Genomic DNA, 27,758 nt, shown 5'->3' with positions numbered 1-27,758 from the left:
CTCTGTGCAAGGCACTGATAAGGAACACAAAATGAACATAATCCCTGATCTCCAGAAGCCTGCAGGCCAGTGGGGAACAAAACAAATGAAACAGCATGGAAGGTAACAGCAGCGAGAAGAGATGTACATGGTGTTATGTGTGCTCAGGGGAGGGAGACATAAGCTTGCTGGGTGCAGGGGTAGGGGAGTCAAGACAGGTTTTAATGAAAGATGATACATGAAATGCTTAATGAGCAGTAAATTAGAATGCCAATTGAATTTAAAAGAAGAGTAGAATGTAAAAGAATACACTTAATGAAATGCAAAATCCCTAAAAATATGGAAATTTTGTTGAAAAATATGTGCTTAGGAACCTGAAGTTAGTGACGTATAGGTATGTAATTTTCTTCTGTTTTATTTCTATTTTAGTAAAACAATAAAGCTTCTAGCAAAACCATACGGTATAAAATCCAGAAATGGACCCACAACTATATGGTCGACTAATCTCCGACAAAGCAGGTAAGAATTTCCAATGGAAAAATGATATCCCTTCAACAAATGGTGTTGGTAAAATTGGAGAGGAAGAATGAAGCTGGACCACTTTCTTACACGATACACACAAATAAATTAAAAATGGATGAAAGACCTAGATATGAGACAGGAAACCATCAAAATCCTAGAGGAGAACACACATGCAGCAACCTCTTTGACCTTGGCCGGAGCAACTTCTCACATATCACCAGAGGCCAGGGAAACAAGCAAAAATGAACTATTAGACCCTCAAGCTTCTGCACGGTGAAGGAAACAATCAACAGAAATAAAAGGCAACCAATGGAATGTAAATAACTTAGCTAACTCCACACCCAAAAAACAAATAACCCAATTAAGAAACGGGAAGACATGAATAGACACTTTTCCATAGACATCCAGATGGCCAATAGACACACGAAAAGATGCTCAACATCACCCATCATCAGGGAAATACAAATAAAAACCTCAAGGAGATACCACCTCACACCCATCAGAATGGCTAAAATTAACAACACAAGAAGCAACAGGTGTTGGCAAACATATGGAGAAAGGGAAACCCTCTTGAACTGTTGGTGGGAATGCAAACTCTTGCAGCCACTCTGGAGAGCAGGCTGGAGGTTCTTCAAAAAACTAAAAGTAGAACTACCCTATGACCCAGCAATTACACTATTAGCTATTTACCCAAAGGACACAGAAATACAGATTTGAAGATAAACATGCACCCCAATGTTTATAGCAGCATTATCACAAGAGCCAAACTATGGAGAGAGCCCACATGTTCATCAGTTGATAAATGGGTAAAGATGTGGTATCTATATACAATGGAATATTACTCAGCCATCAAAACAAATGAAATTTTGCCATTTTCAATGACATGGAGCTAGAATATAGTATGCTAAGCGAAATAAATCAATCAGAGAAAGACAAATACCATAGGATCTCACTCATATGTAGAATTTAAGAAATAACTCAGATGAACATCTGGGAAGGGGAAAAAAAGAGGAGAGAGGGAAATAAACCACAAGAGATTCCTAATGACAGAGAACAAACTGAGGGTTGATGGAGGGAGGTGGGTGGGAGATGGGCTAGATGGGTGATGGGGACTAAGGACGGCACTTGTGATGAGAACTAGGTGTTGTAAGGAAGTGATGAATCACTGAATTCTACTCCTGAAACCAACGTTGCACTGTATGTTAACTAACTAGAATTTAAATTTTTTAAAAAGGAAAGAAAAAAACCATATGATGTGATTGTAAAAAGTGGCAGTTCCTTAACCACTCTTAAACCTACGGCTTTAAAATCTCTTGTAGCACAGCCCCGAAAACTGTCCGTTGAACAAGCTCCAGCAGTGGCTTTATGCACAGGAAACTCCAAGCATAATGAAGACATTTAGTCTGTAATGTTTTTAGAGATTTTCCAGTCTCCCACTTCAATCATCTTTATTTTGTGCAATGCTGTATCAGGTTTAGGGGAACACTGCCTCAACAATGATTAGTGGAGACTTGAATTAGTGTCAAGATAACACACGCCTGTAAATGAACAAGTTGGTCTGCTGGGTGGAATTTTTAATGCTGATCATTTGTAATTCTAATTTGGAAAACATCTACACAAAATAAAACAATAAATTGAACGTTTATAGTTAGTAATACACTGTTCTTTATGATAATTATTAGATAATGGTCACTTGAGTCTTAAGACTTCTCCATTATGAAAATAAAATCTCACATTGGAAATCATTGGTTACAAAGGCTATCGCTACCTACACAGGGATGCTCACATGTTTTGCTCTATTATTCAGCCTAATTTTTACCTGGTGGTCAGACATCAGCCTGGAATAAGCTTGTTGAAAGAGCAGAAAGGCAAATCAAATCGAATATATGGTAACAATGGTAGTATGCTAAAATTTTTGTTTTCTTCTAGGATCTATATTGTGCAACAAAGTCCAAATAAGAGAGAAATGTAGTGAAGTATTTTTGATGTCTTCAAAAATAATCATACTTCGATAAAAGTCAAGATAGATCTCCCTAATGACAGTACCGTGAAATACAATTCAGGAGTCAAGAAAGGGAGGGTCCATACTATTGTGATGTTCTTGGTTTTAGCAGAGCCATTCACCTTTTCCCCATAATGCCAAGGTTTTCTGTTAGAGGCAGAGCCACAGTGGTGTGCTGGAATGACACAGACTGGCTCAGAAGAACAGGTACAAAATATGTGGGAATTCTTAGAGATTTACAACCCTTCGTAATCTAAACGTGGCCATAATGGGAGTATTTACATCACAGAAAATCACTTGGTTTTTTTCTTTAAAATCGCTTGGTTTATTTAGAGAGAGCCTGAGTGAGGGGGTGGGTGCAGGCGGGCAGAGAGAGAGAGAGAGAATCCCAAGCAGGCACTAAGACATCAGCTCAGAGTCCGATTCTGGGTTTGAACTCAGGGAACTGCGAGATTATGACCTGAGCTGAAATCAACAGTGGGACGCTTAACTGACTGAGCCACTCAGGCGCCCCCAGTTTTGTGTTTTGGGATTTTTTTTCTTTTTTTTCTTTTAAAAAGCTAGTTTTTCAGGATATCAGTGCTGTACCTTTGCAAGCACACGACTTACCTCAATCAAATCTGTACTCTGCAATCACTACCGGTATGAATTAGGTATGAACCTCTCTGAACTTCAGTTTATCTTCTCCCCAGTAGGGATAAAGTTTCCTACTGTTATAGAGAAGTAACTTTATATAAAATAACGTTTGGTTAAAACACATCAGCATTTTGAAATGATGCCGAGTATTCCATGACGGCCTTGTCATCTGTGCGCCTTGTATTTTAATATAATAAATATCCTGTGGTTTGAAATTTCCACGTATGTCCTTTATCGCAAAGAAGTTTTCAGCATAGGAAAAGCTAATTTCTTCAAAGGATTGCTTTGAACGTCAAACGTCTGATGCAATTACAAAACAAGACATTGCGAAGAAAAATTCAAAGAAGGAAGTTTCAAAAAAGGCAACACTTTTTTTAAAGCCTGCCTTCAAACAAATCAAGGTAAATGATTTTACTATTTTTTCTGAAATTCCCATCATGTTTTCAAAGTTTTTACTTAAATTCCAATTCGTTATCCTACAGTGTAATATTAATTTCAGGTCTACAACTTAGTATATAATTGAGGTAAATGATTTTAGAATGTTTTAACTACAAAAGTAGCCAACATGAATGTTTACTCTGTTTCCCCTAAAAAAAGTTGATCTTCTTTGCTCTATAGTGTGATTAGTACACCAAACTGTCCTGTTATTTCACGGGCATGTTCTTGCGAACGTAAACTGGAGAGCAAACAGGGGTGATAATGTTTTTAAATTCGAGGTTTGTGACATATACATGGATGTCCATCACAGCTCTGTGCTCTTAGACAGAATATATGACCGGACATTCAAATACTGAATCTACAATAGCAAGAAAGAATCAAGGGTATTTGAAGATACCTTCTTTCACACTGAGAAGTCAATTAGTGGGGCTTTCCAACAGAACTTTCTGTGATGACAGAAAGGTTTTAGATCTTTGCTCTTCAAAATGTTGCCAACAGCTGCAAACAGCTTTTCAGCGCTTGAAATATGACCAGTAAAAATGAAGAAATAAACTCTTTAAGTTAAAATTTACTTGAATTAAATTTAAAGTTAAATACAGGTGGAGAGTGGCTACCATAACAAAAGTACAGAACAAACATTTTAAATGTGTTCTTCTTTGTGTGTGTGTGTGTGTGTGTGTGCACACACGTGTGTGTAGAAAGGTTGGTGAAAAGGATAGAATAGTGGAAGAAGTAATTGTAGCATTTATATAATAGACTACAAACCTCATGTCTCTTCCTCATTTTAAAGGTATGTGGGAGTTATGAGTCACCTCTCTTGAAGTGCTTTATTTCATGTCCTGTTATGCCATAGAGCTATGAAAAGATATTACTTTTCAGGCTTGACAAGTGGCCTAATACATTTAGTTCTTACTGTATAATGAATCGCCTGATATAAACATATAGCAAACAAATAGTACAATATTGTATTTTCTCAACAAATATTAAATAATATTTGTGTTTCCAAAGCATTGGACTGTGGAGCCACTGATGGAGGCAGTAACTTTTAATAAAGTATCTTGAGATTCGGACATTTACAATTTGCTTTCCTTTTATGTAATAAGTAGAAGTTATTTCTTCTTCCAGCTCTATTCGTCTTTTCTCTCCTTCATGTTTTCATAATAGACACCGTACTTAAAATTAAAATGAATACTGTCTTTCATTGAATTTTTACCCCAAAGATTCAAGGTTTTACTCTTTAAGCTAGTACTACCACTAAAAGTCATTTAATCCAATTTATAAATCTATAAATTTATAAAGTACCTTATAAGTCCAATAACTTTAAAGCTGCTGATTCCTTTCATACTTAGAAATATGTTGGCATTACACTAAATGCCAAGACACCTCAATTAATGTATTCTTTTAAAATCTTCACATGTTTTTTTTAAAGAACACTTTTTAAAAAATCAGATGTCAATATGTCATTAATATTAAGAGAAATGAGGTTAGCCAGGTTCAATATATGAGGGGAGTTTTTTCCTTGACATTTAACCCATCATATTAAAAGCTTCTTCAAAGGAAAGAAATATCAGCTTGTCACCCGGAGATCGAAATTGAGCTGCTCTGAGACAAACTACTGTTTCTTTCCCATGATGAAATTCACAGGATGGACAAAAATGTCAGGATAAAAATAGGCCGCCTGGGGGAAAAAAAGCCATCAGGGAAAGAAGGAGAGCTATTGTTATAATTACGACTAAAAATAATTTAAAAGTCAGTTATTTTTCTCCGGTAGCACAGGAAAGAACACCCAGCACCTTGATTTATATTGTTAAATACTTAGGTGAGAACAAAATGTTCAAAGACTATGTTTATAGGAGTCCATGGATTTAATTTTTAATAAAAGATGAATCATGGATAAGAAGGTACTTTAAAGAATGGCAAATATTTTAATTCATCGTGTACAAAGGACATACCACAAGCTGGCATTCTGAAACTCCAGAATGACAAAAAGATATGTATCAATATTAAATCATGCAAGATGTTGGAGGATTGGATGCCAAAATGTGCATATCTTATAAGAAAAGCCTCTGACAATTCCAGAATGACAGAATTATCAATAAATCTAGTAAGAATCAACAAGTTGCACGTTTCTGCAATTTAAAACTTATCTTGAATAAACACCACATAACAGAAGCAGAGAACTCAAGATGAAATCTCTTATTCCTGAAAACATTCCCCTAAAGAAAACTTAATACAGCAATCTATCAGATTTTGCTGTTTCTGTGTAATAGAAAAATATAAATTAATCCAGATTCTGCTAAATGCCACTCTTTGCCACTGACCACTCCATATTATTAGTTGCTCAGATTTTAATTTTACATACTAAGAACACTCTTAGCTACTTTCATGGATAGTTAATCCTGTGGGTTTGATTACATTGTTATCTACTGGGATTTTAATCATTGGCAGATGGTTACAATTATACCAATCGTATGGATTTTAAGAATTATATCACTTTTTTGTAAATCATTTTCAATTATTTAGGGAAGTATTTTCTAGTCTCCTTATCTTTATTTTCCATTGCTTTCCCAAATTGGCATTTCTTCCACCTAATGAATAATGCAAAGAGAGAAGTTTAGGTCAGGTGTGGGCCAAAATCCAATGTGCCCTTAAAGTAAATAAATAAATATCATAATGTGTGTTACAGCCGGCACATCAGATTGAAAAAAATATCCTTTAATTTGATAAAAGTGTTAGATTTAGATTTCACCAGTAAAACAGGGAAGGAGGGGAGAGAGGGCTTCCTGGATTAACTGGGATTGGGCAGAAAATATGTTACAGTAGGGATAACATACACAATATGGTAATCACCGAGTCCTCAAAAACAAAAACCATTACAGTGTGATTCTGTACAAGTTAGACCTAGACTTGCTATGTGTTACTTTCTCAGAGCGAAAATATTGGCTAATGTTAGAAGAACAGAATAGCAGACTCATCGGTTTTCCCATTTATGACGACAGAAATGTGTTATATATTCGTTGTGTGTTCAATGGCTTTGTAAAGACACAAAGAAAAAGCTTTAACCAGAAGTCATCCATACCACATTCAGAATTGCCTAATATTTTAAAGCCTAATATGCAGAAAATTCTAAGGAATAACACTGAACATTCTGCTCAGTTTTATTAAGATTTCAAAAAAAAAAAAGGTTTAGAAGACAATATGTATGATAAATTGTCCTTACGTATTATAATATACTTTAACATGATATTTGGTTTTTATCACAGGTGCAAATAACTAATCAGACATGTTGCACAAATCACGTTTTCACTTTTTCAGTCACCATTAGATTTGTCGATTGGACATGTCGGTTAAGTATTCCACAGTCTGTGACCAATACATTTGCCATCTTTTCCCTCAAACACCTAAGTTGTCTCTACGTCTCTACTTCCATGAACATAAGCAGGTGTGACCCTCTTGGAAGTGAGGGCCAGATTTTCTGGGTGTAATAACAAATACTGGATTGTTGCATAATAAGATACGAGCACTCATAAATTCACTGCGATGAGTTTCTTTCCAGAAGGCCGAACAGTCCGTGTTGCCATGTTGTGATCATCCCTCCTCATTCTCGTCAATACTGGGTTGTATCACTCTCATTTTGTGAATCCAGTGGGGCTAAAGTTGTATTTTATTTCTGTTTTTATTTTCCATTTGTCTGATTATTAAAGCCGCTGTGCATCTCTCACGTAATTTGCATAATGTTGTGCCTCTTTACATCCTTTCCCAATTTGCTTACTAATTTCCTCATCATTTTTGGTTGCTTAGAAGACAGTCTTTGTGTAGTTTCAATACTAAACCTCTTGCAAACATCTTCACTCAATCTGTCATCCACCATTTAATTCTTTCTTTGATATTCCTAATTGAACAAAAATACTAAGTTTTTTACGTGGATAAATCCATTGCGGACAAACCCATTTGCATTGTGCTTTCAGGGCTCTGTAAAGAAATTTCTCCCCGTAGTTTTTATAGTTTTACTAGTTACAGTTATATCTAATTCCCAAACCAAGGGTTCTGTTTTGAACTCTATTTTGTTACCTTAATCTTTTCACTATTTCCTACAATGATATTAATTGTGTTTATTACTTAGACTTCATAGTGTATCTATATATCTCTTAGGCGATACCTTCTTTTTTATCAGTTGAGCTTTTCATGGATATTTATATATGTATGCTCAATTCTTCAAGATGAATTGTTATTGAAATCACATAGAACTTACACGTTATTATAGAAAAAAATCTTTATATTGTTAAAGATGTACTATGTCTCTACATTTATTCAGCTCTGTTTTTGTTTCCTTTACTACAGTTTTAAAATTTCTATTATAATAGGGTTTTGCATATTATTTCCAAGGTAAATTTTTACATCCTTTTAATTGTTGTTGCAATAATTTTATATTACATTTTTAATTAGTAGTTACTGATTTAGATAGATGCTGAAGAATTGAATAAGTTGACCTCATGTTCAGAACACTTATTCAATTCTCTCATGAACTCCTAGGTTGTTTATTCTGCTAGGATTTCTATAGAGATCATATCTACAAAATGATAGAGTTTTATACTTTACTATTATTTTTCTCAAAATTTGCCAAAATTTATATTTATTTTATAGGAATCTACAGAATTATCCTTAATCTCCAGTAATTCTTTGAACTGCAGTAATGAAAATTGGACACACTTGTTTTCATCCTGGTCAAAGGTAATGTCTACAATTCATCTTTAAACATGACATTTAATATAATTATATTATATAATTAAATATAACACATTAAGAGAACTTCCTTTGAATTTTCTTAGCATTTTTTAAATACATATTGTGAACAGAAATACAATTTTATAACTTATTTCCGTCTTCATATTGTTTGTTTCAATATTAAAAATTTTGTTTTTAATTTTTATTTTTGAGAGAAAGACAGGCAGAGTATGAAGCAGGCTCCAGGCCCTGAGCTGTTAGCACAGAGCCCGACGCGGGGCTCGAACTCACAAACCATGAGATCATGACCTAAGCTGAAGTCAGACGCTTAACCTACTGAGCCACCCAGGACACCCACCCGTGTCCAGCTCCTGCGGACTGCTCTATGTCTGGCCCTGACATCAGTGGGTGTGCAGGTGCCTCTCAGGCTGGCCATCGTTCTTCATGCTCTGTGACTATGAAGCTGTTAGATGTTTCTCACACCTGAGGCAGGTACTCACCCCTGTGTCTACAGCACACAGCATACAAATCAAGGTTCCTAAGTGCTTCTCCAAAAGCTCTTCTCACTTAGTTTAAGGAGAAAATGTACCCCCATGTCCCTAAAATCTTTGTCCGAGGACATTCCCATTAAAAATGTTCCTGTAATGCATGCTTAGACGCCTTTTACGCACCTGTTAACGAGTGATGTTCTCATGGTGCAGAGTAGTTTGTGAGTAGTTCACAGCCAGTCTAAAATAGCATTTTAGAATATGGTAGCACCTGGCCTCTACCTCATCTCTGTCTTGGTGCTTCTGCTAAAAGTATAAGAACAAATACCATGTATCAAGTGCCTTCGATATGATTTTTAAAATTGAATTACATAAAATCCCAAAAGCATCAAGATTTAATTATCTTCCAAGCTCTTGCATAATGGAGTTTTATATGCTTTGTATCCATTCTTTTCTATAACCAAGGTATATTAATTGCTTCCTATGAGTCAGGGCCATTCTAAGGACTGGGATCATAGTAGGAAATAAAACGGAAAGGCTCTATGCTCATGGAAATTACATCAGAGTGAGGCAGATAAATATAAATAAATAAACTATTTTATTATAGGCCAGTGCTATGACAAAACTATGCAGGTGAATGACTGGGCAAGAGGAAGCAAAATTTGTGGTTAGGAAAAGGGAAGGTGTTGACAATTTAGCAGAAGTTCTAAAGAAGAGATAGAGTAATAGGGTGAGGCTTGCTTATTCTATGGAGAAACATCCTGGGCAAATGCAAAGCATGCGTTGTCCCTGTTCAAAGAACAGCAGGAAGGCCATTATAACTCTGAACCTAAATGGTTAAGTTAGATGTCAAGTTCTGGAGTCAAAATCTCCTTTCTCTCATGGTCCACTTTCTTGGTGATAAAATTCACTTTTCAATCTATACCTGGAAAGCAAGGTGATATACACTCTTCTTGCCTTTTTTGTTGTTGCTGTTGTGGTTGTCTACTTGATGAAGCTTTCCTAAAAACACTGTCCCCTTCCCAAATGTCCATCTCTAGAAAACTGTGAAACAGTAGAATGAAAAAAACACAGATTGTGCAAGTATTCTGATTTAAGGATGAAACGTTATAGACTCATGCCAATCAAGGTGTTCAGGTACAAATGACCACATTTAAGAGATAAGCCATGTAATTTTGATTCTCTTCAATTCTTACTCTTTAATTTTCTCTAGGAATGTTTGTAAACATTATTCTTGCTTGATTCGGTATTGTTAGTAAGCTTAATTTTAGTAGATACTGTGTTAGAACTTGAATTTTAAAGAAGATTTAGAATGACCTTGGTCTTGCATGAACTCAGTCATTTGAGGAGAAGAGAAAACAAGTAATGTCTAACAGAGCGACAATGAGGCATTACCAAATGTCAGGAGAAGGTACTACGGTTACAACATCCACAGTCAGAAAAAGATGGCCTCAAATTCTTTGACTTTCCTCTCATGAGGAGGTCAGGTCTCTGTCTCCTCCTTTCAAATTGGGGCAGGCTCGTGACTGCTTTGAGCCACAGATTACAGAGGAAGCGATTCTATGTAACTTCCAGGACATGGTCCTAAAAGGCATACAGCTTCTATCTGGCTCTCTTGGAAAGCTCGCTGTCTGGATGCTCCCTCTCAGAACACAGCCCTGGGAGCCAGCAACCATGTTGGAAGAATCTGGAGCCTCACAGAGCAAGAATGTAAGGGCCTGGCCGGTAGTCCCTGCTGAGCCTTAAGTCAGACTCAGAGGTAGACAAACACACAGGTGGCTTCAGCCATTTAAGTCTTCCCCAGACACGGAACAGACACAGCCTGTCCCCAAGATGCCGCTTTCTCTCCCATCCACAGGTCAAGGCACAAGGAAATGACTGACATGTTATGTCCTCAAGTGTGGGTGGTTTGTTACGTTGCAGTAGACAACTGAAACGTATCACGGTCATACATTTCAGAATTTTCAGATGGCCTTTATTTCAGATACTCGGCAACTTTAATCCTCACGATCCCTCAGACTGTCAGAGTCTGGGCTAATATTTTATCTGTTGATCAAAGCTGTCCCAGTACCACTTATTCTGCCTGGGAAAGACGGGGAAGGCTTCACAGAGCACATGCCATTTGTCAATACTACTGAAAAATTGTCCGATCTATTTCATGTGTCCTCCGGGCCACTGTTCGGGGCCAACACCCAAAAGCCTTTAATATTTTGAAAAGCGCCTCAAAATCATTTTTTTTCAATTGCATATAACTTGATCTTCAGTTTTGTCATCTGCCTGAACTTGGGACACATTCTGTGTCACTCTGGAGGTAATTTTGCAAGGCAGGCCGGTTAGTATTGTGACAGCAGATGATGGAAAAAGGAAGGCTGCCTTCTTTTGTCCCAACAAAGGACAAGAAGGAAGGTGAGAGGGAGACGTGGGCCCGGATTCTGTTGCCTTTCATCTTTACATTATCACCGCCTGTGTCTGCTCCTCAATGTAGAGCTACCATTCAGACTGCATCTGCAAAGAAAGCGGGTTTGTTTTTGTTTTCTTTTCTGGTGAACCTAATTTTTAAAAAATCATTTAATTGGGCCCGAGGGCTGAGCAATGGGAGTATCTAGAGTTTAGGGAAAATAAGACCAATGAGTGAATCAGGACATTTTGTACACTTTAAGCTTTTAGGACAAGAGCTAACTGAGGACACTGTCACATTGTTATTATGACGGATTAGTCACTGAGGGCATGCTTCCAGAAAGAAAAGGAAAGGAAGAAGCAGCTCGGCATTGTACACAAGGAGCTTACTGTCCATTCTCCACAATGACAATGTGAGATACAACACAATGTATTCAGGTTATATTCACGTATTATTCGTCTCTTGTTCCTCTATGCAGGCTTCACATTAATCTGTTTATTGTAAATAGGTTTCACGTATCACGTTTCTTTCCGGGTTTTCCTACTTGATTTTCTGTCGCCTACCTTCCGTTCGCGTGGCACCAAACCCTGAGCTACTATCTGTTCCGATAAATTCGAGTCCCACAAGATCTCTCTCGCCACAGTATCACAACCAATTTTCTCCTTTCAATTAAAGGTCATAGTGTGTTTGAGAAGAGCAAAAAGAACCGCGAGAAGCATATTGACATTGTGTAAATGAGAACGGAACATCAAGGGGTGGGGAGTTAATGAACAAAGGATCGTTGCTTAGTGTCTTAACTGCAGCATTGCGGCATCAGAATAAATTCACTGAAAAGGTGATGCCCCAGAGGACAGTCAGCCGGGCGAGAGGGCACTCACCCCCTGCAGTGGGTTCCCCAACCTCCTCTCCCCATTTCTTTCTATGTAGAGTTGGATTCGTAGGATTTCGACACCCGTTGGAGGGAAAAGAAAGCATTTCTCCCTCTTGTACAGAGATCTAAAGTACTTATAACATATGTGCTGGTATATATTATTCAGCACAACAATCCATATCATGAAGTTGTGTTTGCTCTCTTGTGGGCTGGGAACAAACATGTCAGGAGAAAGGTCACTCTGAAGGACACAGGAGGTATCACACCTGTTGATTCAAAGACTACATGTTACAGGCGTTCAAATAATAAAGGCAGATCTGTCTTATAATTTAATCACTTTACAATGCAGAACGATAAACACTTATTTCAGAGGAAAAATATGAAAAGTAAATTGCTGGAATACATTTCTACCTTACATAAATATGCTTTAGGTAGACTCATGCTTTTGAGAAAGCTCTGCCATGCTGGCATAGTTCCGTGTGCGTGTCTCCCAGAAAGAGGACATAACATATATTTTAATATTTTAAATTTCAGTGTTAACTTTTCATTTTCATGTAACTTCAGGGTTTGCTAATTGCTTATAGATTTAGGGTTGTAGAAAAAGAGACACTGGTAGATAGACTAGAAATTCATCATAATATTACCTGCTATGAAAATTATAAAATACATAGAAATCTTACTTTAATACAAACTTAATGCTTAATCCCCCATTAAATTTGAATACTGGCTGTCAGTTATACATCATTACTATCGCTCTAGTCAGCAATTAACGATTTTGGTGTTGGTGAGAGATGACATCATTTGTCTAAATTTCCTGTTTTAAACAGGCTAAATTTCACATTTTAAATATATGTTAAGTCACTCATGTAAAAGAAAAAAAGGATACTATTTTTAGCAATTCACTAATAAAGATGCTAATAGACAATGTTAGTGTAAACACACACTATAGAAAATCGCAAACAGTGCAAAAAAGCTAAAATAATTTTGCTATTTATTTCCACATTTACATAATTTCTACAGATAGCTTTCTTTACCTATAGAAATTAAAGTTTCAATTAATATGCTTGCATCTCTATGCTGCTATTGTTAATGGTTAATCACATGCATAAATATCCTTTGTTTAAAAGCTTGTTGAGTAACAAATTCAGTCTTCTTATTAACAATGAAAGCTTTGGAATTCTAGACGTATTGGGAATGTACAAACATAACCTCTGTCCTAAAATACCTTATCATTTCCTTCAGGAGGCAAATCTAACACACATGAAATGATTGAAGACAACATAAAATTAGGACAAAGGTGTGTTATTTTAGCTGCAAAAGCTGTAAAAGTTCACAGGCGAAGAGATGGCGGAAGCTAGAATAATTGGAAGCTTTTATGGGGGAAGCTCTCCCATTTGACAATTCACCGATTGAATGCTTTCAGCTAACCACCTCCTGGTAACTGTGCACCTGAACTTTTACTATAAAAATATAACTGCATTTAGAAATGGAAGCAAGGGAAATGATTCTTTTTAAATTTAGGAAGTGTTTCTTGACAAAAATTTGATTTTCTACGAACAACGTGATTTCACTTACAAATTTTTAAAACGCGCAATTCCAAGGAATAGAGGAGAACCAGTAATAAATGAAACATTAATGGGCAAAATTTTTGTGGCATAAAGACCAAATAAAATAACCGGAATCGTACTTGTTAGTTTTACACTCACAAGTTTAGAAAGCAAATTATTCTGGAGGAAGAGATTATCCCTGGAAGAATGAAAAAGAATGCCAAGTCAGAAAACTCTACACTGGCTAGGGAGTAATAAAAGATTTTCTCAAAGAATTCAAAACTGTATCATGGGACAGCAGTTCCATAATATAAAAAGTATTTGGGAGAAAATGTAGATAATAACTCATTATATGATCACTGAGAGCAAAAACTCAAAATATTATTTTTAATTTACAAATAATCACAATGGAAATTCAAGCACCTAAGAGCATGTCAGGATGAGAGGAGAGGAAGAACATATCAAAATGGACTCTTTGCCCACCTTCAAAATTTATAGAGGAGAGACCTTACATTGGCGGGAGAGATGGAGATAATCAAGATAAATTAAATGGAAAAGTTATAATGATCTGTACTGACAGGGGCTAGATAAATGTGCAACAGCTCAAAAGAGAACAAGAGAAAATCTCCTGGGTGATTTTCTGACTTGCCAGTGTTGAACAGACAGTACACGATTAATAAATGAATATTCCTTAGTTGACTCCACATTCCAACATGAGAATAGTTAATATCCTAGAGCGGCAAAGTGCATGGAATATGTATGTATGTGTGTGTGTGTGTGTGTGTGTGTGTATGTACATGTATATACACACACATATATACATACATACACACACACACACACACACACACACACAAAATGGGTCATGAAAAAATGAAACAATGTGAGAGAGTACTAGTTACACGCCACTTAGAAGTACAGTTAGAATTTAAAAAATACACTTAATAACTTATGAATACTAATCATTATTTACAGATGTGCATGTGAAGAAAAGAAAGGAAAAAACTTTAAAGAGCAAAAAGTATTGAAATAATCAATAGGATACTATAAAACGTTCAGATGCTCTTCAAGCCTTTTAAGAGGGAATATGAAAAAAACAAGTCGTACAAAATTGTGCACCAAATTACATTTTCTTTGTTATTCCCCAACATGATCTCAGAAACAATAGCTAAGTAAACTTAGCAGTCATAAGTAAATAAGAATCAGATTGAAGCTGGAAAGGATAAATCCAGTGAACTATTTCTGATTTCATAAACTGTGAGGCATTAACAAATTTAAATAAATGGAGGAAAATGTACACATAAATTCAATAAATTACTTAACTGATAACATATCTGAAACATGAATATTTTCCCTTAATTGAGAATAAATGTTTATTTTCCACATGAAAAGCTTGTCAAGGAAAAAGTCAAAATTAAGTAAACCTCTAAAATAAATAGTAAGCATACGTCTACATTAATAAAATGGGGCTTTTCTTTAGCTTTTACATTTCCTTTTGCAGATTTAACAAACATGACAAAGGAAATGACTGGCTTCCAGCTTATTACCTGTGTGGTTGGCAACCGGGATGCATTGGACCCATCTTTCAAAGTGAATAGTTAATATCACTATTCTTAATTTATCTACAAGAAAGGACAGAAAAGCAAAATACCAAAGGAGCCCTGGGGATGACTTCACTAAAAGTGAGGACCCTTTGAGCAAAAGAGCCTCCGAGGTATACTTCAGTCAAAAAGACCACTCGACTGTGACTTTATTAACTCACAACATACAACATGGCAATGGGTACCAGGAGGGCTTTGAGCACAAAGCGACAAGAGGACATTCTCCAAATAGAGGACAGGTGGTTTGTTATCCATTACCCAAATGCGTTATCTCCAAAGGGAAAAAAGTGATGATCTCTATGGTTTTCTGTGTTCACATTAAGACATACATAGACTTACTATGCTTTTTAAAAAGCCATGGATATATATTTCTCTTGTATCTAAAATATAGCCAAATATAAATAATACAAAACACATTTGGAAAGGAATCTTAAATGTTTTTCATGTAAAGCAAGTCACAGTTGTCATGCAAGTCACATTTATGCTTATACTAACACACCTTTGAGTGCAATTTTTCAAAAAGTATACCAATCGGAGTACATTTTCATAAATTCAGTGTCATGTTATTACAGATGATAAAGGAAAAATCAGAAGGAATATTGACTCTAGAGAGAAGGACTAAGGGTCCTTCTTTGCAACTAAGGACAGTTGCAAAGGGTTAATTTTTTTTTCTAATATGTCTCCACCGTCCCAGGGGTCTACCCTGATGTGGGATGGTTCCCTAATTCTCCAATGTGTCTACCATGACCTTGAATATCTCCCAAATTCCCTGAAATTCCTACTCTAACACTTTCACTTCCTCCCCAAGGGTGTCTATACCAGCTAGCTCCCTAATTCCCAGGTGTGTATACCACTGACTTGTGATTCCTCCCTAACTTCCCAGGTTTGCCAACTATAACGTAGGATGTCTCTCTCACACGCAGTAGTTTCTAAACTATCCTTGGACATCACCCTAATCTTACAAAACAGCAAAGTCTCTCTAAATCCTCAGGCTTGTCCACACTGACCAGTGCTGGATCTACACTTGCCCAGTTCAATCGCTATCCTTGGATGTCTTTTCAATTTCCCAGGGACGTCTTTTCTGATGTAGGATGTCTCTCTAACTCACCTAATCTTCCAAGATTCTACCCTAATCTTGAAAGTCTCCTTAGTTCCTCATGACGGCCTAAATTAAACTGGATGCCTCCTCATCTTCCAAGTGTGTCCACCCTGACACTGTATGTATGCATAACTCCCCTGATATGTCTACAGTGACTTGGCATATCTTCCAAATTTCCCAGGAGGTTTTATAATGACTTGGCATGTTAAAAGTTCATTCAATTCATTTTATTTTAGAAACTATAATTTAAGCCAGAAGCAAATTTATTGGAAACATTAGAAATATCTTAGATGTATATTCTTCATAAAATATTGATAAATTTTCTGTACCAAAGAAAATACTTCAATAATAATAATTCACAGAAGAATTGAGCCAATTGGGTATACAGAATAGTAAAACTTGAGGATCTCAAAATAAGTATGGCTTATATATGGGTGTACTAAAAAGATAATACGTGTTCGTCCAAATGCATGCTTTGCTACAAGGAGTTAATTTGTTCTAATTGTTTAAGAAAAAGTTAACATTTTTATTGTCAAACCAGGGGTATGTTAATGTTAGCGAATACTGTATCTCAAAATTCTCTAATGACAGAGAAATGCTAAATACAAAGTAGAACTAAGTCTGTGTATCGATGGGGGCATGGGGGGGGGGGTTCTGTTGCCATAATAAATTAATTCTGCTTGCATGGATATCCTAATATAATGCAAATAATTATTCGTTTCTTTAAAAGAAATGCATAGGGGGGCGCCTGGGTGGCGCAGTCGGTTAAGTGTCCGACTTCAGCCAGGTCGCGATCTTGCGGTCCGTGAGTTCGAGCCCCGCGTCGGGCTGTGGGCTGATGGCTCAGAGCCTGGAGCCTGTTTCCGATTCTGTGTCTCCCTCTCTCTCTGCCCCTCCCCCGTTCATGCTCTGTCTCTCTCTGTCCCAAAAATAAATAAACGTTGGAAAAAATAAAAAAATAAAAAAATAAAAAATAAAAGAAATGCATAGGAAATAGCATTTCAATATTTTTCCAAATAAACCACTTCACTTTGCAAGAAAAGGAACGTCCTTAGGGAAATTTTCAAATAAGGATTAAACTCGGAGACAGATTGCCTCAAAACAGAGATCATCAACTGTACTTGCAAATGAGGCATCAGTGCAGAGCATTTTTGAACATTTCCATGTTAATTACTAGTTAAATTGTACTTATTTGTAATTGTGAAAATCAACACTCTGAAAGTTATGTTTAAAGACTACTGCACGGAGCAATCATTACACTTACCCTGTAACTCAAATCCTCATGTACATGAGCAACTCCTAAGGTTAAGGTTTCACGTCTCTGGTGCTCATTCTGAGGCTACGGGCACTTAAAAGAATCCAAAAATTGTCACCTACCTCCTCTGTACTTCAGTTACTAACAGTTATATACCAGGTACAAGGAATCAAGTCAATTATCTGCATAATAGTAAATATTTTCCCATTTTGTATCACACAGGGGAAATTAGGCTACTTAGGACTCAATTTTAATTATTTATTCAGACATTCAGTGTCCTGTGGATAGGATTACACATGAACCGGTTGGGACTTTTGGACACTTATTTAAAAGTATCCGGAGGGGCGCCTGGGTGGCCCAGTCAGCTAAGCATCTAACTTTGGCTGGGGTCATGATCTCGCCATTCATGAGCTCGAGCCCCTTGTCAGGCTCTGTGCCGACAGCTCAGAGTCTGGAGCCTACTTTGGATTCTGTGTCTCCCTCTCTCTCTGCCCTTCCGCTGCTCATGCTCTGTCTCTCTCTCTCTCTCTCTCAAGAATCATTAAACATTAAAAAATATATTTTAAAAAAGAGTCTGGATATCTTCCATTAGGAAGGCAGCAACTAAAAATGCATCATATTCATATTTCAATTTACTTGGAATTAAAGAAATTAAGTTTACTTCTGTATTTTGAGACAGACAGAGACAGCACAGATGTGGGAAGGGCAGCAAGAGAGGGAGAGAGAGAATCCCAAGCAAGCTCTGTGCTGCCAGCACAGAGCCCAATGTGGGGTTCGAACTCAGAAAGTCATGAGATCACGACCTGAGTGAAACCAAGAGTTGGGTGCTTAACCAACTGAGCCACCCAGGAGCCCCCAGTTTACTTGGAATTAAAATGTACATGATATCCCAGGCAAATTTTGGGTGTACAGTTTTATTTTTCATCTACATCCTAATTGTTTGAACTGCAGAAATTGGTAAATTACTGTAATATTCATTAAGGAGTAGGGATTATGTAAAATATGTTATATATATTTGTATTTTATGCAGCATTTAAAAATATGCACATATTTTACACACATAACTCTGATTTGTTTTGAGGTTTTGGGCTCTAAATTACAGAGATGACTGCTAATCTAAGATGTTGAATATATGTTAAAAATAAAGCTATAAGATCATTAAGCTTTCAAGTCAATAATCAGATATACCTTACAGTTTGATAGACAACAATATTTTGTTTTCCTAACACAGAAACCTTCAGGCAGTGACTTCTGCTAATGTTATCTGAATACAACAACCTTAAAAAAAATAACTACTTAGTATTAAAAATTTGTTTCACTCTTTTAAAATTATATCAGTGAAGGGGCACCTGGGTAACTTATTGGGTTAAGCATCCAACTCTTGACTTGGCTCAGGTCATGATCTCACAGTTCACGATATTGAGCCCCATGCGCGCACGCACGCTCTCGCTCTCTCTCTCTAAAAAAATAATAACTGCAATATATTAATGAAATTCAACCTTCCATAGTTGAAGAGAAAAATTTTATTTATATACGTAGAGAGAGAGAGAGGAAGAGAGACATTTAAAACGTGTTTTACCGTAGTAAAGGGACTTTTTAATGATCCATTTAGTAAGGAAAAATTGTTTCCCATCAGAAATTCCACAGATTTCAAAACTGCCTGAAATGCACAACAGTGAAATTAGTCAAGCTCAGGTACTGCCTTTTTTTAATTATTTTTAGTATCTGCCATTCTTCCGTGAAAGCACATTCATTCATTCTGTCATCTAATTAGCATCATGGCAAGTTATGACAAACCAAACAGTGTAGGCAGGGAATCAAAGATAACATATTTTGTCCACAAAAATAATCCTATTTGTTTGCCTTATTTTTCAGACACATCTCACATTTTATTGACTCAGTCTCTGAAAATCAGACTTAAGTCCAGTTTCATTACCCTGGATTGTTCTGAATAAAATCTGCATTCTTTGGGAAAGTTAGTGATCTGAATATTTGATTACAATAGAAATGGCTTTCTAAATTGGGGAGCTTCTGAAACTTGATTTTTTCTACCTGTATAGTGAAAATACTCCTACATGTTCATTTTAAATTCCCTCTGTAATTTGCTCCAGTTATTTTTAAACCACAACAGTGCTTTGCAATAGAGCAGATCCACCTGCTTTAATAAACACGAGTAAGACTGTGTGTCTCTTAACTTTAAGCTATTACCAAGACAACTGCCTTTTTCACACAAATGAATAAATGACCTTATGAAATACATTTATGAAACATTACTGGGATAAATTTATGAAACTAAGAGAGCATTTATAATTGTTTAAAAACTAGGAAAAAATAATAGTATACATTTCGGTGTGATCTTATCCCTGGTTATTTCCTTGGAACAGATTTTGAGAAGTGGGATTAACCAAAGAAGACTATACAAACATTCTTAAGATTCTTGTGATTTGGGTTGAGAAGTTGAGTACCAGTCTACTCTATAATTTATAACAGATTCTGAAAAAGGTAGGAAACTTGTTAAAGACTACCATTAACATATCTGCTTTTGAAAGTTGAAACTTGGTTATTTAGATTGAGGAGAGAGGCTCAAATTTATCACTGAAAAATATATTTTCAAGTAAAAAAATAATTTAATATTATAATTATGGAAATCATCTTTGAACGACAGGAGTTTATATGTAGAAATTTTATAGAGAACTTCTAGACTATTTAGACAAAAAAAAATCCACAGATTTAGAACCAAATCACATCAGGAGTTTAACCTGCCTCAAGAGAGCCCTTCACTTTGTGTGTACACAGTTGTCATAAGTCATTGTGAGGCTGTTTAATCAACAAACATTTAGTGACTGGTGTTTAAGTGCCAGCGATTGTGCTAGAATGCTGAAGAACGAAGAACGAAGAACTTGATGATGAAAGACACAGAAGACCTCACAGAGCTACAAAGTTACAATCCAGCAGGGAACACAGCCCAGAAAATCAATTACATGTTAATACCGCTCTACAGGAGTATAGCAGGTGCAATGCGATTGAAGGCAAAGAACGGAAAACCTGACCTGAAAGAGGGTCAGGGCTGGGTCTCCACCCAATCATCCCTGATGGCAAAGGTAAAGTCAGCAAGTCCAAGAAGATGAAAAGGGTTTTTTCTTGCTCTTGCTGTTTGTTTGTTATGAAGTAACAGCAAATGCATAAAAAGAAAGACACTGTAAGTTCCATACAGCTAGAGCAGAATTTGGTGATTTCCACTGACCCAAACAACTGAGGTTTATTTTCATAGTTTAGTTGTTTCTATATGTTCTATTCTGTATTTCTATTTGTAGAAATTCCCTTGTGTGGAACTATTTAAAAATTTTTGAAATATCTAGGAATTCCATCATACAAAAATAAGTGACATTAATATTTCTGTGTATTTCTTTGCATTTTTTTTTCTTTTTTTTAATGTTTGTTTATTTTGGAGAGAGAGAGACAGAGCACGAGCAGGTGAGGGGCAGAGAGAGGAGACACAGAAATCTGAAGCAGGCTCCAGGCTCCAGCTGTCAGTACAGAGCCCGACATGGGGCTCAAACCCACACACTGTGAGATCATGACCTGAGCTGAAGTCAGATGTTTAACCAACTGAGCTACCCAGGTGCCCCTGCATTGTATTTTTTAATGGAGCTATGTAATTTTTTAATTGGAGTTATTGAATATATATAATTTTAAACCTGTTTTTCTATGTAACATTGCAAATATTTTCCCATATCATTGAATAGTTTAAGTTCTTTTTAAAAATAATATTTTTAGTGACTGCAAATACATCATCATCGTCAAAATGTACCAGAATGTATTTACTCAAGCTCCTATTGTTTTTTTAAATTTTTTTAAATATTTATTTATTCTTGAGAGAGACAGAGACAGAATGCGAGCGGGGGAGGGGCAGAGAGAGAGGAAGACACAGAATCCGAAGCAGGCTCCAGGCTCTGAGCTGTCAGCACGGAGCCCAATGAGGGGCTGGAACTCACGAACTGCGAGATCATGACCTGAGCCGAAGTCAGATGCTTAACTGACAGAGCCACCCAGGCGCCCCTCAAGCTCCTATCTCTTTTGCAATTAGGAACTTGCTATGAACTAACTGTATCCTCCCAAAATTTATATGTTGAAGTCCTAACACCATTATCATGGTATTTGAAGGTGGGCCTTTGGGAGGCAATTAGGTTTAATGATATCAAGGGTGGATCCCATGAAAGGGATATATAGCGTCATTATAAGAACACAGATCAGAACTCCTTCCCCCTCAGCCATGTGAGAACAAGAAACCAACAAGACACAGCAAGAAATCAACCTTCTGCACACCTGGGAAAAGGCCCTACCCAAGAAGCAAAATGGCCAGCACCTTGATATTGAACTTCCCACCTCCAGAACTATAAAAAAAAAATAAATATCTAAGCTACCTATGGTATTTTGTTACAGCAGCCAAAACTAAGATAGCATTTATAATTTTTTTAAGTTTATTTATTTATTTCGAGTGTGAGAGAGCATGCATGAGCGGGGGAGGGGCACAGAGAGAAGGAGAGAGAGAATCCCAAGCATGCTCTGCATTATCAGCCCAGAGCCCCATGTGGGGCTCGAACTCATGGAACTGTGAGATCATGACCTGAGCAGAAATCAAGAGTTGGACACTTAACTGACTGAGCCACGCAGGTGCCCCATTTATAATTTTTTTAAGCAGAAAAAATATTAAAATACATTTATGTGTAATATTATTCCAGATTACTTCCTTTGGGTAGATTTTGAGAAGTGGGATTACTGGAGAAGAGTATACAAATAGTTTTAAGGATCTTGATGTAAATTTCCAAACCAATTCTAGAAAGAATACATTCCTACCAACAGCATATGACGAATTCCATCTCCTATGCATCTTTTATTATCATATTATCTTTTCATTAGGTGGATAATTTTTTTATCTTGGTCTAACTTTTCATTTCAAATATGCAAAATAAATCTAAAGGCTCTTAGTCACATTATATGTAGAAATAATTCTAATTAAACTATTATGATAGCATATACTCATGGCTAACAAAGTTAAAATTTTTTAAACCTGGGATTTAAAACTTTGGTTTTTCAAAATAAGAAGATTATGACAGGTATAGCTTTCCTCATTAGTTGAAGTTTTGAACACTCCTTATCAAGTGACTATTATTCACAGGCTCATAAGGGAACATAAGGAGGAAAGACAGGGTCTGTGTTTCCCTCCCCTGCTCACACTCTGTCTCTGTCTGTCTCTGCCTCTGTCTCTGTCTCTGTCTCTCTCTCTCTCTCTCAAAAATAAACATTAAGAATTTTTTTTCTAAAAAAAGAGGAACAAAAGAACTTATAGAGAATTAAATTCACCTTGACTCCTTGAGTTTTTCATCCACATTTTTTTCCCTTATGTCAAGACTACATAATATGAAACTTCCCTTAAAATTCACAATACCTCTGTACATTTTGTCATGCTTCTGCATAACCCGTAACGGGATGTTCTTAAGTTGAGCATTTTTTATATAAGACCAAAAAAAGAACTTTAAATAAAATCCCAAACTACAGGGTTGAACCCCTTGACTAACCACTGGCTAATTGTATTTTCCACTAAGATCAAAATTAATAGTATTTGCCACTAAGCTCTCCACCTTTCAGAAGATTCAGAGATGGTATGGACAATGTGTGACACCAGAATGAAGTCAGAGCTGACATTCACTGTAGCTAGGAAAATCACAAAATGCGTGCCTCTGTTTTCTGTAGACAGGAACAGTTTCCACTTACTCAGAAGTTCCTACATAGGTACAGGACTCTATGCAGTTTTGGATTAACATCAATTTCTGGATCCTTAATTACGATCCTATAAAACATATATACATATAATCAAAGATTCTGTGTAACATATATATACAAAGCTTGTTAAACGCACGCTCCTGAGAATGATTAAATTCGCTTTGCAAGAGACAAACATCAAACATTAGAAGTAGACTTCCTGTCCACCTGAAATCCAACACTGCCATCTGGAACGCGTGCTTCCAAAGGCACAAGAGAAGACAGTGATTTGGGGAGACACATCCACTCCTACCTACCTCGGCTGGAAGTGACATGTCTTTTGTGCTCAGAGTTCATTAGCCAGGACAGCACGGAAGGCCAGGCAATGGAGAGGAGCTGAAGGGAAGAGTGATGTGCCCTGCCACCAACCTTAACCAAAGGTTATGAAAATCTGTAACGCAGAAAGAGTTAACAGAGGTCAGATGTCTACTGTGAAATCTGGATTGAATGTGTCCTCGACTTTGCATTAGACAGTGTGGGGAAACAGAAGACATTTTAAACATATTCCCTACCCACAAGAATTCTAAAATTCATAATATGGTTAAGGAGTTGACGAAAAAATGTATGAATAATTTAAGGGCTATTTTTTTTTTCAGTACAAAACCTGAAAACTTTAGAATCGAAGGAGGAGATCCATGAATAATAAGGGTAGGCTTCATAAAAAAAGGTAGGGCAGGAGTTTGTCCCTAAAGGACAGCAGAGTGGGATTTATATAGGAGCAGGAAAAAGAAAGCACATTTGAGGCAAGATGATGGGCTCCAGGGAGAGCCAAGGTGAGAATGAGCATGACAGCCTCAGAGAACCTTACGGAAATGGGCCTAATTAGAGAGTACATTTTGAGAAATGGTGGAAGATAAAATTAAACAGACAGAGCGGAGAATCTTGGAAACCCCACAGAGGAACTTAGAACTGATACAGTAGAAAAGCGGGAAACATACAAAATCCTTGAGCAAAAGGCTGAGATGTATTTGTTTAAGAATTGCACTTCACCCTTTTCCATGAGGACACGAAGTAGCTTAGAAAATTAGGCGTCAAGGAATAAAAAGCGAGCAAAGTCTGCTTTGAATTTAAGGGACTTAATGAACTTAACGAAACAGAAGGAAGAGATGCTGGCCTACACAGTACTCGAAACAACAGTTGGGCAGCGATTACTCGCCTGTGCAATGAGTCTAGCTCTTAATTTTCTTACTTAAAACAAAAAAGGAAAGTAGATTAGGTTAAATAATGTGTACTGATTGGGCCAAAAGGAAATCACCTTCACCCATGTGTCATGATACAAGCAGGGTTTCAGGAACACTTGACGGGCAGCGGTCTGCAGGGTGAGTCCAGGGACTGGCAGGAGAAGGAAGGAAGGAGGAACACAATGGGCACAAGGGCCCCTGAGCCATTTTGGGCAACAAACACGCCAATGACCAAAGTAATATGGCTGCTGTAGTAGAAAGTGCTTTGTGTGAGTCTATCTTGGGAATCCCTCAATATTCTCTGAGAAGTGTTAGTAAACGAGGGTGGGCGCAGTCTCGAGTTTTCACAAATTAAAAGAGACGTCACTGAAACCGAAGCCAAGAGCCACACGCAGAGCTCAACACCGACACTCCCATGAACGTAATTAGACTCCCTTTCCCTTCGACTCGTCCCTTTTATTTCCGCCAAGGAGCATAACGCTGATGTTGCTCAAGCTGCACACGTGCTAGCATTGATTATTTAGACAAGATAAGGAGATGGCTTATGAATAATTTAACTCACCATGACTAATGGTATTGCTGTGGGAACACCCAAACCCCAGTCAGAAAAATCGCACCATCTTAAAGCTCTAAGAAACCTCTGGCGATCATTCACAGCACCTTCTCTTCTTCGGGTAATGCACATCTAAATCATTATGATGACTACTATTTTAAAGTCTTTTGGAACAGAAGACAGTATATTCTATAATTGATAGATGGCCTTAGACGTAGTAATATATATCTAGTTTACAGGCTGTCGGTTTTAAAGAGAAAGATAACTGAAAGCTTATTGTCTGTACTAAAGAATAAGAAAACCAATACAAAAAAAAATGTTTTGTAATGCACTAGTAAGGTAACAACTCTCATTCTTAAGATTTTAAAACAAATTAGTTGAGGAAAATTAAGATAACATTAAGATAAATTTTCTAACTCTCCTCTTTGAAGCCTGCACTGTTCTTTTTTCAAATGCCTAAAACGCTATTATAGATGTTCTTGCGTGACCACCAAGAAAAAGTGTGGCCACTTTTTGTTTTGCAAAAGCGTGCTGTTAAAAAACATACATTGTATTATTAGAGGGTAATGATGACTGGTTTGCTCTCATTTAATACTAACTCCTAGGTAATATAGAGAAAATCAAATTTTAAGTCAAATTCAAGGAAATATGAAGAACTAATAATTAGAGTGAAATGTCAACATGGTAAATCAGTGGCCTTTAAGTCACATCCTTCATTTTTTATTATTTCTAGTTAATAAGTAAACCAACATTGTTCAGCCACAGATATTTACAGATGCTCTCATTGTGCAGATGATACAGTTTTGTACCTTGCATTAACATGGGACAATCCTCTAAGCCACTGGCTTAGGCAACAGACTGTGGGTCTCAAAACTTACTTAACACATTAGGACATGTTTGGGGCTTCTTTGAAAGAAAAGGTACCAATCTGTCCATTCTGACATCCACAGGTCTTGATGCAGAAGGAATTTATAAACTTGACTGACCACTGTACAAAAGGCCACTCTACAATGAAAACAGAAAAAAAAAAAAAAAAAGGTTGAATTTGATGAAGTATACTCATGACCAAAAAGCCACATTTCCTGGGGCTCTTGAGTGGCTCACTCAGTTAAGGATCCAACTCTTGATCTGGGCTCAGGTCATGATCTCAAGCCTGCTACCAGCTCCATGCTGGTCATGGAGCCCACTTAAGATTCTCTCTCTTCCTCTCCTTCTGCCCCTCCCCTGCTCACGCACACACATGCACACACACACACACACACTCTCTCTCTCCAGCAAAATTAATAAACATTTAAAAAGTAGATCAATAAATGCCATGTTTCCTTTCAATCAAATAATAATATCTAGCAATCTTTTGAGAATCTCCAAACAACAGGCTGATTCTTTGTCAAATTACATTAAAAATAACAACCTTCAAAGTTTTTTAACTCTTTTTTATATAGTCTTTCTTTGTTTGCTTGCTTCATTTGTTCAACAGTTTTGCTCATTTCTTTAAAATAAAATCTCTTTAGGGGCACCTGGGTGGTTCAGTCAGTCAAGCGTCCAACTTCAGCTCAGGTCATGATCCCACGGTTCGTGAGAGCCTGGAGCCTGCTTCAGATTCCATGTCTCCCTCTCTCTCTGCCCCTTCCCCGCTCACGTTCTCTCTCTCAAAAATAAATAAGCATTAAAAATAAATAAGCAAATAAGACAAAATAAAATATTTTTAAATGGAGACAATGAAAAATACAAAGAAAAAGACCACTTAGAGAAACGGTTATGTGGATAATTTTGAAAACATTAATCTGTAGCTTGAAATCTTTGAAAGCACACTGCGATATTGACCTATATGTGTGAAAAAGAAACATTATTGACAATCAAGTTAATATGTATTTAGGTATTTTTGAACCGGCCCAAGAACTTATGACAGCTTCTTTGTAAACATCATGATCTAAACAATTTTCTAAACATATACCACCCTTTTCATCATGTAAGGATTATGAATGTAAAAGATCTAGTAAGAAGTTTAAATAAGCAAATACTTTATTCAAAAAGTAAACTCTAGAAATTTTCAAGGCAGGTGGTACAACTTTCTGTTCTTATTTTATAAACTGACAAAATTTCAAATGCCCCAACTTCAGGTCAATTTAATTTGTTAACAACCCACCTAAACTGAGAAGATCATACTGACTTTTCTCCAATTTACTGATGGCTAAAATAGTATCACTGTTAATGTTGAAAAAAAATTCTAGGGGGTCTTGGGACATGGACACAGAACAAAACAAGTTTACGATTGAGCTTCCATTTGTCAGAATAGCTAACATTACTCTCATATCTCTGTGCTTCCAGAGTGACATAATAAATCATTAAACTTTAATCAAATGGCAATTTTGTTGGGGCTAAAGTTCAATTCTCCACGGTGTAAGCAAAGAAGCTCCCTTCCAAAGAGGCAGTTTGGCCAAGGCCTGTAAAACACCAACGCTTCTCTCAAAGCATTTAGCAATAAATTTATTTGTAAAACTAATTTTTCATGTATTTATCTCACATGCAATAAGAGAGTGTATATGGATATATAGTCACGATAAATGTATGTACATCATTAGTGATAACTGCTATGTATCTGTGAATGCATATGAGTATATTATTGGTCATATTTCGATG

General features: G+C 36.7%; 1 long non-coding RNA gene across 2 annotated transcripts; it reads left to right on the top strand.

Moving 5' to 3' along the window:
* LOC125164347 (uncharacterized) lies at positions 1–26,300 on the top strand. 2 transcript variants are annotated; one of them, XR_007151729.1, is made up of 5 exons: positions 1–102; positions 409–498; positions 8,222–8,308; positions 19,946–20,063; positions 26,069–26,300. It is a non-coding gene; the product is annotated as an uncharacterized LOC125164347 (long non-coding RNA). The 2 variants fall into 2 exon arrangements; XR_007151728.1 differs by lacking the exon at positions 26,069–26,300 and adding an exon at positions 21,833–21,945.
* The last annotated feature ends 1,458 nt before the right edge of the window (positions 26,301–27,758 follow it).

Source organism: Prionailurus viverrinus, chromosome B1, assembly GCF_022837055.1.
Source record: "Prionailurus viverrinus isolate Anna chromosome B1, UM_Priviv_1.0, whole genome shotgun sequence".
Lineage (NCBI taxonomy): Eukaryota > Metazoa > Chordata > Mammalia > Carnivora > Felidae > Prionailurus > Prionailurus viverrinus.
The sequence above is the reverse complement of the archived record's forward strand: the minus strand, read 5'-3'. Positions and strand labels throughout refer to the sequence as shown.